General features: G+C 48.1%; 1 protein-coding gene across 2 annotated transcripts in view; it reads right to left on the bottom strand.

Moving 5' to 3' along the window:
• TEC (tec protein tyrosine kinase) overlaps positions 1–26,245 on the bottom strand; it is a 309,465-nt gene that overhangs the window by 167,324 nt on the left and 115,896 nt on the right. The window contains exon 3 of one of the 2 annotated variants that reach the window (XM_063920970.1): positions 1,137–1,294. The exons of the other annotated variant lie outside the window; for it this stretch is intronic. The gene's annotated coding sequence lies outside the window, so the exon portion shown is untranslated. The remainder of the gene's footprint in view (positions 1–1,136; positions 1,295–26,245) is intronic. 2 annotated transcript variants of the gene reach the window in all.

The following is a 26,245-nucleotide window of genomic DNA, read 5'->3' as shown; positions in this document are numbered from 1 at the left end:
GGCACAAAAACCTAACTGAGGCTTGGAGGAGGGTCATAGGGGGAGGAGCCAGTACACACCATGTGATCCTAAAAGCTTACTTTTGTGCCCTGTCTCCTGCGGAGCCGCTAATCCCCATGGTCCTGACGGAGTCCCCAGCATCCACTAGGACGTTAGAGAAATTAAAATAAAGACAGGCCTCCGAATGTTTTAATAGTTAATTAGCCAGCATCTTCACCTGGGGGGGGGGGCGGCATCTTTTAAGCTAGTTTGTATGGCCGTTGTTCATCCAGGACTTCCTCTGCATCTGCTATCTTCAGGAGCTCTTCCTAGCTTCTCCACCACCAGATTGACACACGCTGCCTTGTGCTGCTGGCTAATAATAGTCGGCACAAGGGGGCAAGGTGATGAGGTGGAGAGCCGTGATTTGTCTCCTTTTTTTAAAATGGCGCCATGGCACCACTTTTGAAAAGGGAACCACCACCATTGTGCCTGCCGCCTGCTGCCGAACTCCGCATTAAGGTAAAGAGCACAACCTCTGCCGTGTCAAGCTGGGCCTTACAGCAGTGGCGGACAGTATGGGTATACCTACTGATGGCATGCTGGGCTGCTGGGACCGGAAATCGGTCGCCAGCTCCAGTCTCAGCTGCCTGTACAGTATAATATTGGTTGGCTGTACGGCGGTCCGGTCTTCTGGTTTTTAAGTATGTTTAAAAATCAGGAGGCCGGACAGGCAACCAGTATTGGGGGGAGGGGTCAGTCGGCGGAGGGTACACACTTGTCCAATGTCAGACCAGTTGGTCGGGAGACCAGTTGGTCGGGAGTCGACTCTACTGTGGATTGGACAAGTGTGTACCCAGCCTGTGACATGATAGTTAGGAGCTGATTGGCTGGTACTTTAGCTCTCTCCACTATATCTCCCTCCAAGCGTTGATAAATCTCCTCCATATTCAGAATGTCGTTGTTCAAAAATACAGAGGACCAACTAGAAGGTAAGATCTTTTACAATTTTCAATTTTGTTTTATTAAGGAAAGAGCAGTGCATGGCTGTTTAAACTTGAAGGCTTCTTAATTGAATGGAAGCTGAGAATTAAAAAAAAAATGTGTAGGGCTCTCAGTATTAGAAAAGGTCTTAGAAGAGGTATTAGTATACGGACCATAAACTCCATTTGGTGGGTATGCCATATTCTCAGAACAGTTTGCCTCAAAGGGACCGCAGGTTATTTCCAATCTACTGCATAACAGCAGTGGTAGCAGACAATGCGTTGTATCAACTGTTCTGGTAGATGCAATGCCAAGATTGTGGAGGAAGAACCTGGGAGAGAGGGGGATATCTATTTGTAATACTAAAAAAGCCAACAAAAAAGGAAGAGTGACGAAAGCAGATGGTCGTGTGAAGGTCACTGAACCCTCACTCAGTCCCGCTAAAAACTCTATCGGTTGTAATGTCTGATGAACACAGAAAGGGAATGCCATGATAATCTAAATAACACCTGGGGTTCCTGAAGGGGGATCCTTGTTATTAATTGTTTGATGGGGAGGGATGGTATGCTTGAAAAAAAAACAAAAAAATAAGAATTTACTCACTGGTAATTCTATTTCTCGTAGTCCGTAGTGGATGCTGGGAACTCCGTAAGGACCATGGGGAATAGCGGGCTCCGAAGGAGGCTGGGCACTCTAGAAAGATTTATGACTACCTGGTGTGCACTGGCTCCTCCCACTATGACCCTCCTCCAAGCCTCAGTTAGGACACTGTGCCCGGACGAGCAGACATAATAAGGAAGGATTTAGAATCCCGGGTAAGACTCTTACCAGCCACACCAATCATACCGTACAACTCGTGATACTATATCCAGTTTGACAGTATGAAAACAACTGAGCCTCTCAACAGATGGCTCAACAATAACCCTTTAGTTAACAATAACTATTTACAAGTATTGCAGACAATCCGCACTTGGGATGGGCGCCCAGCATCCACTACGGACTACGAGAAATAGAATTACCGGTGAGTAAATTCTTATTTTCTCTGACGTCCTAGTGGATGCTGGGAACTCCGTAAGGACCAAGGGGATTATACCAAAGCTCCCAAACGGGCGGGAGAGTGCGGATGACTCTGTAGCACCGAATGAGAGAACTCCAGGTCCTCCTCAGCCAGGGTATCAAATTTGTAGAATTTTGCAAACGTGTTTGCCCCTGACCAAGTAGCTGCTCGGCAAAGTTGTAAAGCCGAGACCCCTCGGGCAGCCGCCCAAGAAGAGCCCACCTTCCTTGTGGAATGGGCATTTACAGATTTTGGCTGTGGCAGGCCTGCCACAGAATGTGCAAGCTGAATTGTACTACAAATCCAGCGAGCAATAGACTGCTTAGAAGCAGGAGCACCCAGCTTGTTGGGTGCATACAGGATAAACAGCGAGTCAGATTTTCTGACTCCAGCCGTCCTGGAAACATATATTTGCAGGGCCCTGACAACGTCTAGCAACTTGGAATCCTCCAAATCCTTAGTAGCCGCAGGCACCACAATAGGCTGGTTCAGGTGAAACGCTGACACCACCTTAGGGAGAAACTGGGGACGAGTCCTCAATTCTGCCCTATCCGTATGGAAAATCAGATAAGGGCTTTTACATGACAAAGCCGCCAATTCTGACACACGCCTGGCTGAAGCCAAGGCCAGTAACATGACCACTTTCCACGTGAGATATTTTAGATCCACGGTTTTAAGTGGCTCAAACCAATGTGATTTTAAGAAACTCAACACCACGTTGAGATCCCAAGGTGCCACTGGAGGCACAAATGGGGGCTGAATATGCAGCACTCCTTTCACAAACGTCTGAACTTCAGGTAGTGAAGCCAGTTCTTTCTGGAAGAAAATCGATAGAGCCAAGATCTGTACCTTAATGGAGCCTAATTTCAGGCCCATAGTCACACCTGCTTGTAGGAAATGCAGAAATCGACCTAGTTGAAATTCCTCTGTTGGGGCCTTTTTGGCCTCACACCAAGCAACATATTTCCGCCATATGCGGTGATAATGCTGTACAGTCACATCTTTCCTGGCTTTAATAAGCGTAGGAATGACTTCTTCCGGAATACCCTTTTCCTTCAGGATCCGGCGTTCAACCGCCATGCCGTCAAACGCAGCCGTGGTAAGTCTTGGAACAGACAGGGCCCCTGCTGCAGCAGGTCCTGTCTGAGCGGTAGAGGCCACGGGTCCTCTGAGAGCATCTCTTGAAGTTCCGGGTACCACGCTCGTCTTGGCCAATCCGGAACCACGAGAATTGTGTTTACTCCTCGCTTTCTTATTATTCTCAATACCTTTGGTATGGGAGGCAGAGGAGGGAACACATAAACCGACTGGTACACCCACGGTGTCACTAGAGCGTCCACAGCTATCGCCTGAGGGTCCCTTGACCTGGCGCAGTATCTTTTCAACTTTTTGTTGAGATGGGACGCCATCATGTCCACCTGTGGTTTTTCCCAACGGTTTACCAGCATCTGGAAGACTTCTGGATGAAGTCCCCACTCTCCCGGGTGGAGGTCGTGTCTGCTGAGGAAGTCTGCTTCCCAGTTGTCCACTCCCGGAATGAACACTGCTGACAGTGCTAGTACATGATTCTCTGCCCATCGGAGAATTCTTGTGGCTTCTGCCATCGCCATCCTGCTTCTTGTGCCGCCCTGTCGATTTACATGGGTGACTGCCGTGATGTTGTCTGACTGGATCAGCACCGGCTGGTGTAGGAGCAGGGATCTTGCTTGACCTAGGGCATTGTAGATGGCCCTTAGTTCCAGAACATTTATGTGAAGAGAAGTCTCCTGACTCGACCATAGTCCTTGGAAGTTTCTTCCCTGTATGACTGCCCCCCAGCCTCGAAGGCTGGCATCAGTGGTCACCAGGACCCAGTCCTGTATGCCGAACCTGCGGCCCTCTAGAAGATGGGCACTCTGCAGCCACCACAGTAGAGACACCCTGGTTCTCGGAGACAGGGTTATTAAGCGATGCATCTGAAGATGCGATCCGGACCACTGGTCCAACAGGTCCCACTGAAAGATTCTGGCATGAAACCTGCCGAAGGGAATTGCTTCGTAAGAAGCCACCATCTTTCCCAGGACCCGTGTGCAGCGATGCACTGATACCTGTTTTGGTTTCAGGAGATCTCTGTCTAGAGATGACAACTCCCTGGCTTTCTCCTCCGGGAGAAACACTTTCTTCTGGACTGTATCCAGAATCATACCCAGGAACAGTAGACGTGTCGTCGGAACCAGCTGTGACTTTGGGATATTCAGAATCCAGCCGTGCTGGTGCAGCACCTCCTGAGATAGTGCTACTCCCACCAACAACTGTTCCTTGGACCTCGCTTTTATTAGGAGATCGCCCAAGTACGGGATAATTAAAACTCCCTTTCTTCGAAGGAGTATCATCATTTCCGCCATAACCTTGGTAAATACCCTCAGTGCCGTGGACAGTCCAAATGGCAGCGTCTGGAATTGGTAACGGCAATCCTGTACCACAAATCTGAGGTACTCCTGGTGAGGATGGTAAATGGGGACATGCAAGTAAGCATCCTTGATGTCCAGGGATACCATGTAATCCCCCTCGTCCAGGCTCGCAATAACCGCCCTGAGCGATTCCATCTTGAACTTGAACTTTTTTATGTACATGTTCAAGGATTTCAAATTTAGAATGGGTCTCACCGAACCGTCCGGTTTCGGTACCACAAATAGTGTGGAATAATAACCCCGGCCTTGTTGAAGTAGGGGTACCTTGATTATCACCTGCTGGGAATACAGCTTGTGAATTGCCGCTAGCACCGCCTCCCTGTCTGAGGGAGCAATCGGCAAGGCAGCTTTTAGGAACCGGTGGGGTGGGGACGCCTCGAATTCCAGCTTGTACCCCTGAGATACTATTTGCAGGATCCAGGGATCCACCTGTGAGCGAGCCCACCGATCGCTGAAATCTTTGAGGCGACCCCCCCACCGTACCTGGCTCCGCCTGTGGAGCCCCACCGTCATGCGGCGGACTTGGAAGAAGAAGCGGGGGAGGACTTTTGCTCCTGGGAACCTGCTGTTTGTTGCAGCCTTTTTCCCCTACCTCTGCCTCTGGACAGAAAGGACCCGCCTTTTCCACGCCTGTTTTTCTGGGTCCGAAAGGACTGAACCTGATAAAACGGCGCCTTCTTAGGCTGTGAGGGGACATGGGGTAAAAATGCTGACTTCCCAGACGTTGCTGTGGAAACTAGGTCCGAGAGACCATCCCCAAATAATTCCTCACCCTTAAATGGCAACACTTCCATGTGCTTTTTTGAATCTGCATCTCCTGTCCAATGGCGAGCCCATAAGCCTCTCCTAGCAGAAATGGACAATGCACTTACTTTAGATGCCAGTCGGCAGATTTCCCTCTGTGCATCTCTCATATATAAGACTGAGTCTTTTATATGGTCTATGGTTAACAGGATCGTGTCTCTGTCTAATGTGTCAATATTTTCTGACAGGTTATCTGACCACGCAGCGGCAGCACTGCACATCCAAGCTGACGCAATAGCTGGCCTAAGTATAATGCCTGTGTGTGTATATACAGACTTCAGGATCGCCTCCTGCTTTCTATCAGCAGGTTCCTTGAGGGCGGCCGTATCCGGAGACGGTAGTGCCACCTTTTTAGACAAACGTGTGAGCGCTTTATCCACTCTAGGGGGTGTTTCCCAACGTGACCTATCCTCTGGCGGGAAAGGGAACGCCATTAGTACCTTCTTAGGAATTACCAATTTTTTATCAGGGAAAGCCCACGCTTCTTCACACACTTCATTCAATTCATCTGATGGGGGAAAAACTACGGGTAGTTTTTTCTCTCCAAACATAATACCCTTTTTAGTGGTACCTGTAGTTATATCAGAAATGTGTAACACCTCTTTCATTGCCTCAATCATGCAGTGAATGGCCTTAGTGGGCATCAGGTTAGACTCATCGTCGTCGACACTGGTGTCAGTATCAGTGTCGACATCTGGGTCTGCTTGAGGTAGCGGGCGTTTTAGAGCCCCTGACGACCCATGCGACGCCTGGGCAGGCACGAGCTGAGAAGTCGGCTGTCCCACATTTGGCATGTCGTCAATTTTCTTATGTAAGGAGTCTATACGTGCACTCATTACTTTCCATAAGCCCATCCACTCAGGTGTCTGCCCCGCAGGGGGTGACATCCCTTCTAAAGGCATCTGCTCCGCCTATACATCATTATCCTCATCAAACATGTCGACACAGCCGTACCGACACACCGCACACACACAAGGAATGCTCCGAATGAGGACAGGACCAATAAAAGCCCTTTGGGGGGACAGAGTGAGAGTATGCCAGCACACACCAGAGCGCTATATAATGCAGGGACTAACTAAGTTGTGTCCCCTATAGCTGCTTTTTTATATAATATATACTGCGCCTAAATTTAGTGCCCCCCCTCTCTGTTTTTACCCTGTTCTGTAGTGTAGACTGCAGGTGAGAGCCAGGGAGCTTCCTTCCAGCGGATCTGTGAAGGAGAAATGGCGCCAGTGTGCTGTGAGAGATAGCTCCGCCCCTTTTCCGCTGACTATTCTCCCGCTTTTTTCCAAATTCTGGCAGGGGTATTTTCCACATATATAGCCTCTGGGACTATATATTGTGGAATTTTTGCCAGCCAAGGTGTTATTATTGCTTCTCAGGGCGCCCCCCCCCAGCGCCCTGCACCCTCAGTGACCGGAGTATGAAGTGTGTATGAGGAGCAATGGCGCACAGCTGCAGTGCTGTGCGCTACCTTGGTGAAGACTGATGTCTTCTGCCGCCGTTTTTCCGGACCTCTTCTTGCTTCTGGCTCTGTAAGGGGGACGGCGGCGCGGCTCCGGGACCGAACACCAAGGACTGGGCCTGCGGTCGATCCCTCTGGAGCTAATGGTGTCCAGTAGCCTAAGAAGCCCAATCTGGCTGCAAGCAGGCGAGTTCGCTTCTTCTCCCCTTAGTCCCTCGCTGCAGTGAGCCTGTTGCCAGCAGGTCTCACTGAAAATAAAAAACCTAAACTATACTTTCTTTCTAAGGGCTCAGGAGAGCCCCTAGTGTGCATCCAACCTCGGCCGGGCACAAAATCTAACTGAGGCTTGGAGGAGGGTCATAGTGGGAGGAGCCAGTGCACACCAGGTAGTCATAAATCTTTCTAGAGTGCCCAGCCTCCTTCGGAGCCCGCTATTCCCCATGGTCCTTACGGAGTTCCCAGCATCCACTAGGACGTCAGAGAAACCTGTGTTAAAGAAGAATGATGTTCTTTTCCTTAAAAAATAAACTGGTCTTGTTTAAAAACCATGAGACTGCATTGAAAGCACCTCACTCTGTTTCTTTACAAGAAACCCATGTAAAATTCATTCATAGCGCTTACAGTATATTTCGCAGGCTCAGCGCAAACACTCTGTACCTGCTGAAACAGGGCAATGCCCTAAGTGCAAGGCCTCATCGGTTACCTTCTTTCATAATGTGTGGTCTTGTGGAGCAAACAATACGTTTTGGAACAAGATTATTTCATATAGTAAAACCACGTTTAGTTTAAGAGTGTCATAAGATCCTGCAGCATTGTTGTTTGCTAATTTCAAAAACCGGGCGCTGGGGGCTGATACCACCAAGCTCAGTCCTTTCTTAATTGTACAGGTCACTATTGCCAAAAAAGTAATATTTACACAGTGGATACACCGTTCACCACCCAGATTAGATATGGTCCACCGCATGCTTCTTAAAACCATGTATTCAGACAGATACTCCACGCTCCCTATGTTGAAAAAGGTATTCTAACCTTTCACTGTAAATGGGGCTCCTTTAATGATACACTGCCAGATCATACCAAAGAACAGATTTTTTAAATATTTGAAAATATAAAATGGTATTTATATCGCAAAATACAGGAAACATTGTAGCTGTGTTTTCCAGGGAGAATTTTTTTAATTAGTCATACCATCCTCCCATTTATTATTATTATTATTATTATTATTATTATTATTATTATTATTATCATTTACTACCATCAGTTGAACTATGACAGTCTAAATGCCTCTCTTCAACATATTGTCTAAATGCTTTAATAACAGCTCTAATGTATTTTGCAAATATGGCGTCTACGTGCAAAACATTTTCCTTTCTTTCCCTCATTCCCTCCTTCTGTGTCTACCATTGTTGTCTGTGTTTTCTTCTCCCACTTTCTTTTAATGTGATAACCAAGTTGATTTTTTTATATTATTGATCACTGTTCTTTTATAAATATGTACATTGTATTTTTGACAACTATTCCTATAGTTTACATTTTCAACACACCTGAAGTATTAATGGAGATGCGGATTTCGTTGATTATATCATACCTGGATGAACTTTGGACCAGAGCCGCAGATATTCTATGTGAACATTAAGTAATGGGATTGTCTCACTCGCTGACTTTATATGACAGTCATTTCTGTATGATGACTCCAGTCAACTCTTTTTTTCCCACTTATCAACTCCGTGATTTTACATTGTAATGATCATATTGTTGGCAATTGTACAAAATGCATTGCACTCTAATACTTTGAGTATACTTCTTGTGAAAAACAAAAAACCCAATAAGTATATTTTGAAAAGAAAAAAAAACATTAAAAAAAACCCCATTAGGCTCCTTTGTACCAGTCTGTATACACCAATGATTCCATAAACCCTCCAACAGTTCATATTTTCCAGGTCACCCAGCAGGTGCACAGGTGTATTCATTACTCATTAACACATTTTAAAAATTCCACAGGTGGAGATAATTATTTCACTTGTGATTCTGTAAGGAGACCTGAAACACGTGAACTTTTGGTGGACCTTTGGGGTCGAGTTTGGGATTCATTGGTATAGACTATGCCACAGGTGACTATTTTACTTTAGCAACTGAATAAGAAAGAATCCACTAATATTTTCTCAAGTTCTCAGTCTGATAGTCTAATGTACTGAAGGTTTATGCTTTCCTCATTTTCTTGGATCCATGCTCAACTCCACCCCTCCAATTAAGCAAAGTGAAAAAGAACATAAACAGCTGAACAAGGCTATGATGCCCGGTGAGCTAATGTATTCCTTTACTAAAGCTATCTATCCTCATTGGGGGTCATTCCGAGTTGATCGTAGCTGTGCTAATTTTAGCACAGCTACGATCATCTTCCCTGACATGCGAGGGGACGCCCAGCACAGGGCTAGTCCGCCCCGCATGTCAGTCCGGCCACCCGCACAAATACAAAAGCATCGCACAGCGGCAATGCTTTTGTATTTGTGGAGTAACTCCCAGCCAGCGCAGCTCCTGCGACTGGCCGGGAGATGATCGTCGCTGCCACTGGCCGCAGCGGCTGCGTGAGACGTCACGCAGCCGCCGTGGCCCGCCCCTCAACAGTCCGGCCACGCCTGCGTTGGCCGGACCGCGCCGCCTGCCAGCCCCCTCCCACCCAGCGACCGCGTCTGCCTGTCAATCAGGCGATCGCTACTGAACGACGGCCTTCGGCCATCCAGTATGCGCAATTTCGACCCGATCGCTGCGCTGCGATAAACTGCAGAGAGCGATCGGGTCGGAATGACCCCCATTGTGTATAATGTAAAAATTAAAAGGAAGGAGTGGAAGGCATGACATCTACCTATCTCCCAGCATTCCAACCAGAAAAAATCAGGACACTGTGGGCCAGATTCAAATGTTAACACGCCTCCTATCTCCCATCTAAAGTGATGGGAAATAGGGGTGCGATATTCAAATGTTCTGCGTTTTCGCCCCTATCGTGCCCATTACAAAGCACCTAAACCCGACTAAAGTAATGGGAGTGATCGTAAATAAATCCTTTTGGGCGCCCAAACCAGTCTCTTTAAACGCAATTCAGGGTAGCGAGCTGAAATGGTCTTGTCGCGCCCGTTGGCAGTAACATTAGAATACCGCCGGCGGGCGCGATCGAGGCCGGGAGGGGAGAGCGCACATTTGAATCTGGCCCTGTGTGTCTGATTCAGTGATGGTCGCAGTTCACATAGCTTGTGCATCTTTGTAGGTCAATGGCGTAATCAAGCCCCCAGACTACCATTTTATTGGGAAACAGGCATGATCAGGGAAGCTGCTTTACCAGAATAGCTGTCCACAATTGGTAAGTCTCCTCGACATTCCAGAATAGGTATCTATCTATATAATAGTCAAGAAACACATGTCTTTTAACATTCCCCACTTTGAACATGCACAGATAATAATACACTGTGTAGATGTTATGAATATTGGTTTACTCAGTATATTAATAACTGTGGAAGTAAAAACATCTTTGTTAAAGTTCTCAGTTCTTGTGCCTAGAATAAACTGACGTTGCTCACAATTGTTCTGAAATAATGCTATGATGAATTGGCACCCAGAAGGCAAACTGCAACCTCAGATAAGAGTGGTGGGCGGATTTCCTCCTCATATTTTCTCTCAGATAAACAGTAGTAACATGAAAGAGCTGCCTGATCTGCACTCACTGTAAGTGACCCACTATATGACTATGTTTCACACAAAGTTGAGAGGGGTGGCATTTAATATGCTGGCTGTCGCTGTCGGGATCCCGGCGCTCACCATAACGGTGCTGGAATCCCGAAAGCCGGCATACTGACAACTATTCTCCCTATTGGGGTGTCCACAACACCCGTGGAGGGAGAATAAATAGCGTGACGCACATAGCAACAAAGCTGACAGTGGGCACTTCTGTAGGTGCGAGTTTGCACACTTTGCTTTCATGCACACACCTGAGATTCACTCAATACAATTAGAAATGCCAATTTGTGGTATTCACAGCGAGATTGTGCACATTTTGTCCGAAAAGCAAAATAGGAAAAGAGCATGAAAAAGTGGGGAGACCTTCCTGGACCTAAAAACATGACAACTTTGTTAGCAGGATCATATAGAAGGATCTGGACACTTTGAACCATTTTGGCTAATATTATTTAAAGAAAAAAGTTCTCAAAATTGTCAAGTTTTTTGATTATTAAATTAGCTAAATAATAGCTCTAAACCTAATTCAATATAAATTTTGTTCACAAAAAAGTTTAAATCGCTACTTACATGTAATACAGGTTGAGTATCCCATATCCAAATATTCCGAAATGCGGAATATTCCGAAATACGGACTTTTTTGAGTGAGAGTGAGATAGTGAAACCTTTGTTTTTTGATGGCTCAATGTACACAAACTTTGTTTAATAGACAAAGTTATTAAAAATATTGTATTAAATGACCTTCAGGCTGTGTGTATAAGGTGTATATGAAACATAAATGAATTGTGTGGATGTACATACACTTTGTTTAATGTACAAAGTTATAAAAAATATTGTCTATAATTACCTTCAGGCTGTGTGTATAAGGTGTATATGAGACATAAATGCATTCTGTGCTTAGACTTAGGTCCCATCACCATGATATCTCATTATGGTATGCAATTATTCCAAAATACGGAAAAATCCGATATCCAAAATACCTCTGGTCCCAAGCATTTTGGATAAGGGATACTCAACCTGTATTGAAAAACAAATTTACAAATGTGTACACATTTTTGAAAAAACTGCTCTATGCTTGCATATATTTTTGTGGCTTGTGTAAAAAATCTAACTCTCTCTGCACATGTTATATCTGCCTCCCCTGCAGTGCACATGGTTTTGCCCAATTGCTAACAAAAATCCTGCTGTGATCAACTTCGAATTACCCCCTATGTTGGCTCCTACCCACTTGTGCAGATACCAAAATGTTCCATAACGTGCATACTTTCTTGTTCTTTATTCATCATTGAATGAAAACAGAATACACTTGTCATGAGACACCTACATGGTAATTTAATTGGTTCAAATTATGATACTGAATAGACACACAGTTGTTCAACATGTCAGTCACCTACTTGTGATCACTCAAGAGGAGATGTTACAAACTGTAAAAAGAAAAGAGCATTTCTAACCATGGGGGTAATTCTGAGTTGATCGCAGCAGGAACTTTGTTAGCAGTTGGGCAAAACCATGTGCACTGCAGGGGAGGCAGATATAACATGTGCAGAGAGTTAGATTTGGGTGGGTTATTTTATTTCTGTGCAGGGTAAATACTGGCTGCTTTATTTTTACACTGCAATTTAGATTGCAGATTGAACACACCACACCCAAATCTAACTCTCTCTGCACATGTTATATCTGCCTCCCCTGCAGTGCACATGGTTTTGCCCAACTGCTAACAAAGTTCCTGCTGCGATCAACTCAAAATTACCCCCCATATGCAGAGATGGAATGCAGTTAATATACCGGCTGTCGGGATCCCGACGTTCAGAAGACCGACGCAGGAATGCCATCAGCTGGTGAAATACCGACGGACAGAATCCCGACAAACACTGGGTATTCATACTCAGTTGGGGGGTCCATACCACCAACCGAGTGGGAATAGAACCTGTGGCTGCCTCGCTGCCGGAATTCCCACAGACGGGATCCCGCTGTCGGTAAAACATTCAGGAACCTACGAGACGCATTTGTGTCAGCAGTGGTAGCATATTTCTGATCTGCATTAGGCACATTACAGACACTTGCCTTCCACTTGTTTTAAACCATTTCTTGCTATGGTAACAAATGCACTCACTATTAGACATTCATTGAAGTACAAAAACTTTCTAAAGGTGCATACACACACACTGAGCGTTTTTGCCCAGCGTGTATGCACAGCGATGATCGCTGACATCGCTGGTCTGAAAATCGCTCACTGAGCTGTTTTCCCCCCTGCCCGGCGATGTCAGCGGTGGTGAACGGCTTTCCATAGCAGAACACTATGGAAAGCCATCCACCCTGCCGTTCAACTGCTAGTAATACCAGCAGATAAACGGCGGTCGCTGGCAAAGAAGCGGGGGCGCGCATCAGCGCTCACTGCTCATCGCCGGGGCATACACACTGGGCGGTGTTGAGCTGAAAGCAGCTCAAAACACCAAAAGTGATCTGCTTTCAGCTCAAAATCGCCCAGTGTGTATGGGCCTTAATACTGCATCACATTATACCCCTTTCACATCTCCAATGCTGGAACGCACCCGGGAATTGGAAACGGGTCCTTCCCGGGTGGGATCCAGCATTGGAGGCTAATGTAGCCCATACACTTGTGAGATATCAGGTACAATCCTTCGATTTCGACCGCATCTGTAAGATAAATCGAAGTATTGTATACACATTTTAGGTACCATGCGACGCGGTTCGCGGGCACGCCGGTCGAGTCTCGCGTCTCAAGATAGTATGTGCTGCACTTAATATTTATCGAATCACAGTGCGATTGCATGATGCTTTTTACCACTTTCGATTTATCACACTGCGAAGTGCGATCTGTGAAGACAGGAGCCGACTTCCTGGACACGCATCTTCCCTCCACTGTGCACATGACTGGAGAGACGGCTGCAAGCACACTGCTGAGCTCCCAAACAGCGGGCAAGGTAGGCAGGCTACACCACTGGCCACCAATGACTATTATGATGTTTTACCACCACTGCCCACCATTATGCTGCTCTACCCACCATTATACTAACCCACTGTCCAAAATGCTGTCCCACTACAAGCCACTGACCTCGCCCTACATGCCATTATACTGCGCCACTGGCCACCATTATGCTGCTGCACCCACCATATACTGGCCCACTGCCCAAAATGCTGCACCACTGCAAGCACCTGGCGTGCCCTAAATGCCATCATACTGCGCCACTGCAAACTACCATTATGCTGCTGCACCCACCATTTACTGGCCCAGTGACCAAAATGCTGCACCACTGCAAGCCACTGGCCACGCCCTAAATGCCATTATGCTGTCCCAATGCAAGCCACAGCCCACCATTATGCTGCTGCAACCTGCACACCAATGTATTATCACAACATATTTCAGATAACTCACAGCTGTAACTAGAAAACAAACTTTATTTAACCAGAATAATACTAGAAAACAAACGTTATGTAACCTGAATAATGGAACTTTTTTCATGTTTATTCATTTTCCTTTTTTTCCATTTTGCATATGTCCAATGAGAGCTGTGATTTCCGATTGGGCTTTATCAGTCTATACCGTGAGGAGGAGTGTCTGTGGCTGACGTCCTCACCAGACTACAGCAACAAACAGAAGAGGGAGGCTGCTTATAACCGCCTGGTAGAGTACTCGAAGCCCACCTACTTTGCTGCCTCAATGGCCTGGGTCCGGAAGAAAATTGCCAATATACGGACAGTCTTTATAAAAGAGAACCGCAAGGTGGAGGAGTCCAAGGGGTCAGGGGCGGCAGACAAGGTGTATGTGCCGCAGCTGTGGTACTACAAAGAACTAAACTTCCTCCTGGAGAAACAGTCAGCTAAGGAGTCCCTAGTGGTGATGGCAGAGTCCGAGGAGGGAAGACTGGATGTGGAGGAGGCCGAAGGGGTAAGTTGCTTTTTAATTGTTATTACCTAATATATTCCTCCTGCCATGCCACAGCTCCTTCCCCATTGAAAAAGGAATTGTATTTTTCCCAGACCTCTTTTGCCCTTGCAGTGCCGCGTGAAGTTACTGCAGGTGGTCCCACCGAGAAAATCGTCACTCTCACCACTGGCTGGTTGTGGTCTTCCGGTCCTGCTGGGAGCAAAGGCATTTACCTCGTGGCCTTGCGTCGGAGCATGTTGTGCAGTATACAGCATGCTGTTACTACACAGTCAATTTTGTCCAGCCTCATGTTGATGGGTTTGTGGAAGATCCTGAACCGGTTGCTGAGAATGCCAAATGCATTCTCAACAACCTGATGGGCCCTAGAAAGGCGGTAGTTGAAAATACGCCTATCGTGGTTCAGGACTCTTTGCGGGTAGGGCTTCATTACGTGTTCGTGCAGTGCAAAGGCCTCATCTGCCACAAACACAAATCCCAGGCCATTCTTTGTTTGCTCCACAGATGGCAGATGAATGGAGTTGGTGGTGAGCCTATCATAGAAGCGCGTATTTTTCAAGGATCCACCATCTGAGCAACGACCATTTTTCACAACATCCAGGAAAAAAACCTCATAGTTTGCATTGACCACCGCCATGAGAACAATGCTATAGTAGCCTTTATAATTGAAGTAGTCCAACCCGCTGTTGGCGGCTTTGGTGATGCACACGTTTCCCGTCTATCGCACCACCACAGTTTGGGAAAATCCAGCGCCTGTCAAAGTCCTCTGCAATAGCCACGCTTGTAGGGAACTGTTAAAGAAAAAAAATGTTTGAATATTTACTAAATATGTTTTTTTTTACCCTACAGACACCTGAAGACCTCAGCCATACCCCTGACCTTAACAACACATCACCAGAGGAACCAAAATCTCCTGGTGTCACAGGTTTTGTACAAAACACTCACAGGACAACTGACACCAGAGTGGAACATTCATGGGCCAGAACCTCAAGCACCTGCTCCTCATCTTCCATTGACCTTCAGTTCACCACTCACCTAATCTTCCTCCAGTACCCATCCTCCTCCGCATCCCAGCAACCATTACGGTTATCCGCAACTGCAGACCCCATCCACCTAACCCTCCTCCACTTTCCATCCTCCTCAAACCCGTCCTCATCAAACCAGCCACCCTTCCCGTTATCGTCAACCCCCATCCACCCACTATCCAATCTCTTCTCAAACCAGACACCCTTCCCAAGCCAGCCACACATCCACCGTCCCCTCCGCAATTTTGACCTCCTTGATGTCACTGGGAGGACAAGAGGAGGCGGAGGAGACAAGTCTCTTTCAAATGTAGGGTGATTCTCATTTACTACTGCCCTTGTTATATATACCAACAGATGTGGTGCAGTCTAATACTACTGTGAGTGTCAATGCTTTCAGGCGGACAATGCACACATGCTGCTAGGGACAGGTTGATGGTAACGGGACCCATCTTCCTGCCCCTAGCTGTATGTGTGCATTGCGCCCCTGGCACTGGTGACACTCAAGACCGTAGTATCAGAATGCACCACATCTGTTGGTATATATAAAATTCCTGCTGCCCTGGTATATACTGCGATAGATCTGGTGCACTATGATATACGGAGTTTTAGTGGCGCCGCTTTCAGGTGGACAATGTACACATGCAGCTTGGGTCAGGTTTATGGTGCCGGGGATCCTGAAGCCGGGACTACCTGCATGTGTGCATTGTGCCCCTGAAACGCTGCCACTCAAAAAACACTGTATTTCATACTGCGCCATATTTATATGCTAAATTAAAATTTGAAGAAACATTAATATAAAGTTCTAGTGTTTGAAAAAGTTCTGCCATGTTGGCCGCATATTTAGAAAAATATTTATGTTTTGATATATATCTACACAATTTTTTTTGGGTCCACAAGTCTATTCATGCACTTATATATTGCAGCAGATGTGGTGCATTCTGATACTATGGCTTTGAGTGGCACTGCAGCCAGGGGCACAATGCACACATGCAACTTGGTGCAAGTTGATAGAACCGGGGACCCATCTTCCTACCCCAAGCTGCATGTGTGCATTGTGACCCTGGCTGCGGTGCCACTCAACGCCGTAGTATCAGAATGCACTACATCTGCTGCTATATATAGCTCTTTTTTTTTCATTTCATAAATGTAATGATGCACATGTGCTGCATCATGAAAACCATGGTTAAGAGTGGCACCACTTTCAGGCACACAATACACACATGCTGCTAGGAGCAGGTTATTAGTTCCGGGGAACCTCAATCTGCACCTACCTTTATGTGTGTATTGACAGTCTGTAAATTTGCAATATTTTTTCAGACCCAGGCCACAGTGTCCGCTAAGAAGGTGGGCTTTGACTACTCCACCAGGCGGTTATAGGCAGTCTCTCTCTTCTGTTTGTTCAGTCACCCACAGGCACTCTTCCTCACGGTATAGTCTGAAATCATGTGCCACTACCACCATATCTTATACTGCACCAGATGCCTACTATAAAGATACTGTTTGATAAAGTTCAGCCATGTTGGCTGCATATTTATAAAAATAGTTATATTTTGATATATATATGGCATTTTTTTTACGTTCCACAAATGTAATGCTGCCCTTGCTATATATAGCAACAGATGTGGTGCATTCTGATACTACAGCATTGAGTGGCACCGATACCAGCGCCACAATGCACACATGCAACTTGGGGGGTAATTCCAAGTTGATCGCAGCAGGAAATTTTTTAGCAGTTGGGCAAAACCATGTGCAGTGCAGGGGGGGCAGATATAACATTTGCAGAGAGAGTTAGATTTGGGTGGGTTATATTGTTTCTGTGCAGGGTAAATACTGGCGCTTTATTTTTACACTGCAATTTAGATTGCAGATTGAACTCACCACACCCAAATCTATCTCTCTCTGCACATGTTATATCTGCCTCCCCTGCAGTGCACATGGTTTTGCCCAACTGCTAACAAAGTTCCTGCTGCGATCAACTCAGAATTACCCCCATGCCATGGTGCAGGTTGATGGTACCGGGGACCCATCCGCCTACCCCAAGTTGCATGTGTGCATTGTGCCCCTCAATGGCGTAGTATCACAATGCACCACATTTGTCGCTATATATAGCTTTTTTGTTTTTCATTTCACAAATGTAATGATGCACACGTGCTGCATTATGAAAATGTATACTGTTTGCTAAAGTTTAGCCATGTTGGCACATACAGTATTTAATAAAATTATGTCTAAAATTATTTTCTACCAAATTCAGTTTGCAAAATAAAACATTTTGTTACACGACAAGCAATGTGCGGTGTCATTTTCTTACCTTGCAGTACTTGTACTGAAGCACTTTGATAATAGCCTTGCAGGTTTCAGGTATGATGTGTCCCAAAGCCTGCGTAGAGATACGGGTCCCAAACCTCAGCTCCTCAAACGACTGTCCAGTAGCAAGGAATCGCAGGGTAGCCACGAGCCTCTCCTCAGCAGGGATAGGCACCCACCATTTTGTATCTCGCTTCTGTATGAGGGAGGTCACCAGATGCACCAACTTCTGGAAGTTGTCATCATCCATGCGCAGGAAGTTGCGGTAGTCATCCGGGTTGTTGTCCCTGATCTCATCCAGGAGGAGCATGTAGGAACTAGTAGGCCACTTAAGCAGCCACTCCTTGGTCCAGCAAGATCTCTCCCTACGCCTTTGCAGGGCCCACTCCCTGTCTACCCTCATCTGCAGCACAGAGTAGCACATGAGAGCCTGATAGCGAGTAGAATCCATCTCTACACACACACAGCAGTATAGAAACAGTTTGTAATGCAAGCAGAACAAAGCAGTGCACGGTAGCTAGTAATGTGGAACGAGCAGCAGGTTTAAACCAAACTTCTCTAGTCAAAGCAAACAGAAGTGCACAGAGTTAAAATGGCTGCCTGCTTATATACCCCCCAGATAGCCCAGCCCTCTATTAAAATTTTAAGAAATCTTGCAGATAAATCTGGTGTGCTTTGGTCAGCATGTGATGCGCTCGCATTTGATCATCCGATTCCACCCAATTTCTGGTCGTAAGGGGCAGGCAATAAATTGCAGGATTGTATGCGCATCGAATGCACAAAAAAAGCACTTTCGATGCGATTTATCTCAAGGTGAACTTCAAGGGAAATCGGGCCCGATATCGCGTCGAATGCAATCACACAAGTGTATGAGCACCATTAGCGTTGGCTTACCGACCTGGCAAACTGCCGGGTCAGTTTCCATAGCGGCGGGGGGCGGAGCCGGTGCTGGGAGATAAGCTCATATCCGCGCCGCCTCTCCCTATGTAGTAAACGGGTCCCGTGTCACCTCGTTTACGCTGCCACTGATGGCCAGCATTCCTCTGCACCGATGACCTGTGCTGTAATGAATAGGATATCATATCCTGGAACGCATATGTTGCAGCCACAGGGTAACCACATAACCAAAATTTTTACAGGGCGCACCGAAGTTGTGTGGCAAAAAAATAGGATTTTGCTTACCGATAAATCTATTTCTCGTAGTCCGTAGTGGATGCTGGGGACTCCGTAAGGACCATGGGGATAGACGGGCTCCGCAGGAGACATGGGCACTTTAAGAAAGAATTTAGGTTCTGGTGTGCACTGGCTCCTCCCTCTATGCCCCTCTTCCAGACCTCAGTTAGAGAAACTGTGCCCAGAAGAGCTGACAGTACAAGGAAAGGATTTTGGTAATCCAGGGCAAGATTCATACCAGCCACACCAATCACACCGTATAACATGTGAAAACAACCAGTCAACAGCATGACAAACGACAGAGCATCAGGTCAAACCCTGATGCAACCATAACATAACCCTTATTGAAGCAATAACTATATACAAGCATTGCAGAAGAAGTCCGCACTTGGGACGGGCGCCCAGCATCCACTACGGACCACGAGAAATAGATTTACCGGTAAGTAAAATCTTATTTTCTCTAACGTCTTAGTGGATGCTGGGGACTCCGTAAGGACCATGGGGATTATACCAAAGCTCCCAAACGGGCGGGAGAGTGTGGATGACTCTGCAGCACCGATTGAGCAAACAAGAGGTCCTCCTCAGCCAGGGTATCAAACTTGTAGAATGTTGCAAAAGTGTTTGAACCTGACCAAGTAGCCACTCGGCAAAGTTGTAATGCCGAGACCCCTCGGGCAGCCGCCCAAGAAGAGCTCACCTTCCTAGTGGAATGGGCCTTAACTGATTTTGGCAGCGGCAATCCAGCCGCAGAATGAGCCTGCTGAATCGTGTTACAGATCCAGCGAGCAATAGTTTGCTTTGAAGCAGGAGCACCAAGCTTGTTGGATGCATACAGGATAAACAACGACTCTATTTTCCTGACCCTAGCCGTTCTGGCTACATAAACCTTCAAAGCCCTGACCACATACAGCAACTCGGAATCCTCCAAGTCAGTAGTAGACACAGGCACCACAATAGGTTGGTTTATATGAAAAGATGAAACCACTTTCGGCAGAAATTGTGGACAGATCCGCAATTCTGCTCTATCCACATGGAAAACCAGATAGGGGCTTTTATGTGACAAAGCCGCCAACTCTGACACACGCCTAGCCGAAGCCAAGGCTAATAGCATGACCACCTTCCACGTGAGATATTTCAACTCCACCGTTTTAAGTGGTTCAAACCAGTGGGATTTCAGGAAACTTAACACCACGTTAAGATCCCAAGGTGCCACTGGAGGCACAAAAGGAGGCTGAATATGCAGCACTCCCTTTACAAACGTCTGAACTTCAGGTAGAGAAGCCAATTCCTTTTGAAAGAAAATGGATAGGGCCGAAATCTGGACCTTAATGGAACCCAATTTTAAGCCCAAATTCACTCCGCACTGTAGGAAGTGAAGGAAACGGCCCAGCTGGAATTCCTCCGTAGGAGCATTCCTGGCCTCACACCAAGCAACATATTTTCGCCATATACGGTGATAATGTTGAGCTGTCACGTCCTTCCTAGCCTTTATCAGCGTAGGAATGACCTCATCCGGAATGCCTTTCTCTGCTAGGATCCGGCGTTCAACCGCCATGCCGTCAAGCGCAGCCGCGGTAAGTCTTGGAACAGACAGGGCCCCTGTTGCAACAAGTCCTGTCGTAGAGGAAGAGGCCACGGGTCCTCTGTGAGCATTTCTTGCAGATCTGGATACCAAGTCCTTCGTGGCCAATCTGGAACAATGAGGATTGTTCTCACTCCTCTTTTTCTAATGATTCCCAGCACCTTGGGTATGAGAGGAAGAGGAGGAAATACATAGACCGACTGGAACACCCACGGTGTGACCAGGGCGTCCACAGCTATCGCCTGAGGGTCTCTTGACCTGGCGCAATACCTCTGTAGCTTTTTGTTGAGGCGGGATGCCATCATGTCCACCTGTGGCAGTTCCCACCGACTTGTAATCTGTGCGAAGACTTCCTGATGAAGTCCCCACTCTCCCGGGTGTAGGTCGTGTCTGCTGAGGAAGTCTGCTTCCCAGTTGTCCACTCCCGGGATGAACACTGCTGACAGTGCGCTTACGTGATTCTCCGCCCAGCTAAGAATTCTGGTGGCTTCCGCCATCGCCACCCTGCTCCTTGTGCCGCCTTGGCGGTTTACATGAGCCACTGCGGTGATGTTGTCTGACTGAATCAGAACCGGTTGGTCGCGAAGCAGGGTCTCCGCTTGACGAAGGGCGTTGTATATGGCCCTTAGTTCCAGGATGTTGATGTGAAGGCAAGTCTCTTGACTTGACCACAGACCTTGGAAATTTCTTCCCTGTGTGACTGCTTCCCAACCTCGGAGGCTTGCGTCCGTGGTCACCAGGACCCAGTCCTGAATGCCGAATCTGCGGCCCTCGAGAAGGTGAGCGCTCTGCAGCCACCACAGGAGTGACACCCTGGCCCTGGGGGATAGGGTGATTAACTGATGCATCTGAAGATGTGATACGGACCACTTGTCCAGTAAGTCCCATTGAAAGGTCCTCGCATGGAACCTGCCGAAGGGAACGGCCTCATATGATGCCACCATCTTTCCCAGGACTCGAGTGCAGTGATGTACTGACACCTGTTTTGGTTTTAATAGGTTCCTGACCAGTGTCATGAGTTCCTGAGCTTTCTCTATCGGGAGATAAACCCTTTTCTGGTCTGTGTCTAGAATCATGCCCAGGAAAGGCAGACGAGTCGTAGGAACCAACTGCGACTTTGGAATATTCAGAATCCAGCCATGTTGCCGTAACACTTCCAGAGAAAGTGCGACGCTGTTCAGCAACTGCTCTCTTGATCTCGCTTTTATGAGGAGATCGTCCAAGTACGGGATAATGGTGACCCCTTGCTTCCGCAGGAGTACCATCATTTCCGCCATTACCTTGGTAAATATTCTCGGTGCCGTGGAGAGACCAAACGGCAACGTCTGAAATTGGTAATGACAATCCTGTACCACAAATCTGAGATACGCCTGATGAGGTGGATAAATGGGGACATGAAGGTATGCATCCTTTATGTCCAGAGACACCATAAAATCCCCCCCTTCCAGGCTTGCGATGACCGCTCTCAGCTATTCCATCTTGAACTTGAACCATTTCAGGTATATGTTCAGGGATTTTAAAATAAATATGGGTCTGACCGAACCGTCCGGTTTCGGGACTACAAACATGGTCGAATAATAACCCCTTCCCTGTTGAAGGAGGGGAACCTTGACCACCACCTGTTGAAGATACAATTTCTGAATTGCAGTTAACACTATTTCCCTCTCGTGGGGGGAAGCTGGTAGGGCCGATTTGAGGTATCGTGAGGGGGCATCTCTTCGAATTCCAGCTTGTATCCCTGAGACACAATTTCTATCGCCCAGGGATCCACCTTGGAGTGAACCCACTTGTGGCTGAAATTCCGAAGACGTGCTCCCACCGGGCCTAGCTCCGCCTGTGGAGCCCCAGCGTCATGCGGTGGATTTTGTAGAGGCCGGGGAGGACTTCTGTTCCTGGGAACTAGCTGTGTTGTGCAGCTTCTTACCTCTGCCCCTGCCTCTGGCAAGAAAGGACGCACCTCGGACTTTCTTGTTTCTTTGTGATCGAAAGGACTGCATTTGATAATACGGTGCTCTCTTAGGCTGTGAGGGAATAAAAGGCAAAAAATTTGACTTTCCAGCTGTAGCTGTGGAGACCAGGTCCGAGAGACCCTCCCCAAACAATTCCTCACCCTTGTAAGGTAAAACCTCCATATGCCTTTTTGAGTCAGCATCACCTGTCCATTGCCAAGTCCACAGGACCCTTCTTGCAGAAACCGACATAGCATTTATTCTAGAACCCAGTAGACTAATGTCTCTTTGAGCATCTCTCATATATAGGACAGCGTCTTTAATATGCCCCAGGGTCAACAATACAGTATCCACGTATAAGGTATCAATTTCCTCAGATAAGGTATCCGTCAATGCTGCTACAGCACTTCACACCCAGGCCGACGCGATTGCCGGCCTCAGTAAGGTACCTGAATGTGTATAAATGGACTTCAGGGTAACCTCCTGTTTGCGATCCGCAGCATCTTTGAGGGTAGCCGTATCCTGTGACGGCAGGGCTACCTTCTTGGATAAGCGTGTTAAAGCTTTGTCCACCCTAGGGGAGGATTCCCAGCGTAACCTGTCCGTTGGCGGGAAAGGATACGCCATAAGAATCCTTTTGGAAATCTGCAGTTTTTTATTTGGAGATTCCCAAGCCTTTTCACATAACTCATTTAGCTCGTGTGAGGGGGGAAAGGTTACCTCCGGCTTCTTTTCCCCATACATATGCACCCTTTTGTCAGGGACTGGGGTTTCCTCTGTGATGTGCAACACATCCTTAGTTGCTATAATCATATAACGGATGGATTTAGCCAATTTTGGCTGTAACTTTGCATCATCGTAATCGACACTGGAGTCAGAATCCATGTCGGTATCTGTGTCAACAGTTTGGGATAGTGGGCGCTTCTGAGACCCGGACGGCCTCTGCGACATAGGATCAGGCACGGGTTGGGACCCTGACTGTCCCGAGGCTTCAGCTTTTTCTAACTTTTTATGCAATGAATTAACATTATCATTTAAAACCTTCCACGTATCCATCCAATCAGGTGTCGGCGCCGTCGGCGGAGACACCACATTCATTTGCTCCCGCTCTGCTTCCACATAGCCTTCCTCATCAGACATGTCGACACAAGCGTACCGACACACCACACACACAGGGAATGCCCTCTCTGAAGACAGTTCCCCCACAAGGCCCTTTGGAGAGACAGAGAGAGAGTATGCCAGCACACACCCCAGCGCTATAAACCCAGGAATAACACAGTAACTTAATGTTAACCCAGTAGCTGCTGTTTATATTGCTTTTTGCGCCTAATTATGTGCCCCCCCCCCCCCTCTCTTTTTACCCTCTTCTACCGTGTATCTGCAGGGGAGAGCCAGGGGAGCTTCCTCTCAGCGGAGCTGTGGAGAAAAAATGGCGCTGGTGAGTGCTGAGGAAGAAGCCCCGCCCCCTCGGCGGCGGGCTTCTGTCCCGCTTAAATATGCAATTTTTTGGCGGGGGCTCTTACATATATACAGTGCCCAGCTGTATATATGCTTAACTTTGCCAAAATAGGTCCCAAATGCTGCCCAGGGCGCCCCCCCCCCCCGCGCTCTGCACCCTTACAGTGACCGGAGTATGTATAGGTGTGTGGAGCAATGGCGCACAGCTGCAGTGCTGTGCGTTACCTCAGTGAAGAACACGGAGTCTTCTGCCGCCTGTGAAGTCTTCTTTGCTTCTCATACTCACCCGGCTTCTGTCTTCCGGCTCTGCGAGGGGGACGGCGGCGCGGCTCGGGGACCGGACGGCGAGGGCGAGATCCTGCGTACCGATCCCTCTGGAGCTAATGGTGTCCAGTAGCCTAAGAAGCAGGACCTAGCTTCAGAGAGTAGGGCTGCTTCTCTCCCCTCAGTCCCACGATGCAGGGAGTCTGTTGCCAGCAGAGCTCCCTGAAAATAAAAAACCTAACAAAATACTTTCTCTCAGCAAACTCAGGAGAGCTCACTGAAAAGCACCCAGCTCGTCTGGGCACAGTATCAAACTGAGGTCTGGAGGACGGGCATAGAGGGAGGAGCCAGTGCACACCAGAACCTAAATTCTTTCTTAAAGTGCCCATGTCTCCTGCGGAGCCCGTCTATCCCCATGGTCCTTACGGAGTCCCCAGCATCCACTAGGACGTTAGAGAAATATGGGGTTGTGGCCACAGAATAGTTACAATTCACATTAGAGCACACAGCGGTGTCTGTTATTCACATTACAGCGCACATCGGCGTCACATTATTCACATTACAGCGCACAGCAGTGTCACATTACACCGCCCAGCGGCATCAGTTACTCACATTACAATGCCAAGCTACATCGCCCAGCGACATCCGTTACTCACATTACACTGCTCAGTGGTGTCCGTTACTTACATTACAACGCCCAGTGTTGTCCGTTACCAGAGGCGTAACTAGGGTTTTCGGAGCCCAGGGCAAGATGGACAACGGCGCCCCCCCCCCCCCCCCCGAAAAAAAAAACATACAAAAAGAATCATGTGCACGCACCAAAGGCGCGCGCGACGGGGGGGAAATGGGCGTGGCCACACTCCAGAAGGGGTGTGGCCACTGAAAATGGCCCACAGTGCCAGTTACATTGCCCCACAGTGCCAGTTACATTGCCCCACAGTGCCAGTTACATTGCCCCACAGTGCCAGATACATGCCCCACAGTGCCAGATACATTGCCCCACTCAGTGCCAGATACATGCCCCACTCAGTGCCAGATACATGCCCCACAGTGCCAGTTACATTGCCCCACAGTGCCAGTTACATTGCCCCACAGTGCCAGTTACATTGCCCCACAGTGCCAGATACATGCCCCACAGTGCCAGATACATTGCCCCACTCAGTGCCAGATACATGCCCCACTCAGTGCCAGATACATGCCCCACAGTGCCAGTTACATTGCCCCACAGTGCCGGATACAATGCCCCACAGTGCCGGATACATGCCCCACAGTGCCAGATACATTGCCCCACAGTGCCAGTTAAATGCCCCACAGTGCCAGGCCCCACTCAGTGCCAGTTACATGCCCCACAGTGCCAGGCCCCACTCAGTGCCAGTTACATGCCCCGTTTGGTGCCAGTTACATGCCCCACAGTGCCAGATACATTGCCCCACAGTGCCAGATATATGCCCCACAGTGCCAGGCCCCACTCAGTGCCAGTTACATGCCCCATTTGGTGCCAGTTACATGCCCCACAGTGCCAGATATATGCCCCACAGTGCCAGGCCCCACTCAGTGCCAGTTACATGCCCCATTTGGTGCCAGTTACATGCCCCACGGTGCCAGATACATTGCCCCACAGTGCCAGTTACATTGCCCCACAGACAGTGCCAGATACATGCCCCACAGTGCCAGTTACATTGCCCCACAGACAGTGCCAGATACATGCCCCACAGTGCCAGGCCCCACTTGGTGCCAGATACATGCCACCCCGTGCCGCCGGACCGCCCCCCCCCCCCCCCCCCCCCCCCGTGCCGCCGGACCCCCACCCCCACCCCCCGTCACTTACCGGCCGGTGGCTTCTTGTTGCTATGTGAGGGGAGGAGAGCGCAGCGCCTCTCCTTCCCCTCGCCGCTCCAGGTCTCCGGCGGCTGTCTGGCGCCGGTACGCTAGCCAATCAGAGCTCGCGGACCGGCAGCCAATCAGGAACCGGTCCGCAAGCTCTGATTGGCTAGCGCCGGAGACCGGACACAGCAGCGCTGCTAGTGCTGGCAGCGGCGGTGAGGGGAGGGAGAGACGCTGCGCTCTCCTCCCCTCACATTTAGGGTTGACAGGGGCGAGTGGGGCATGATGCCCTGG

Source organism: Pseudophryne corroboree, chromosome 1 (assembly GCF_028390025.1).
Source record: "Pseudophryne corroboree isolate aPseCor3 chromosome 1, aPseCor3.hap2, whole genome shotgun sequence".
Classification (NCBI taxonomy): domain Eukaryota; kingdom Metazoa; phylum Chordata; class Amphibia; order Anura; family Myobatrachidae; genus Pseudophryne; species Pseudophryne corroboree.
The sequence above is the reverse complement of the archived record's forward strand: the minus strand, read 5'-3'. Positions and strand labels throughout refer to the sequence as shown.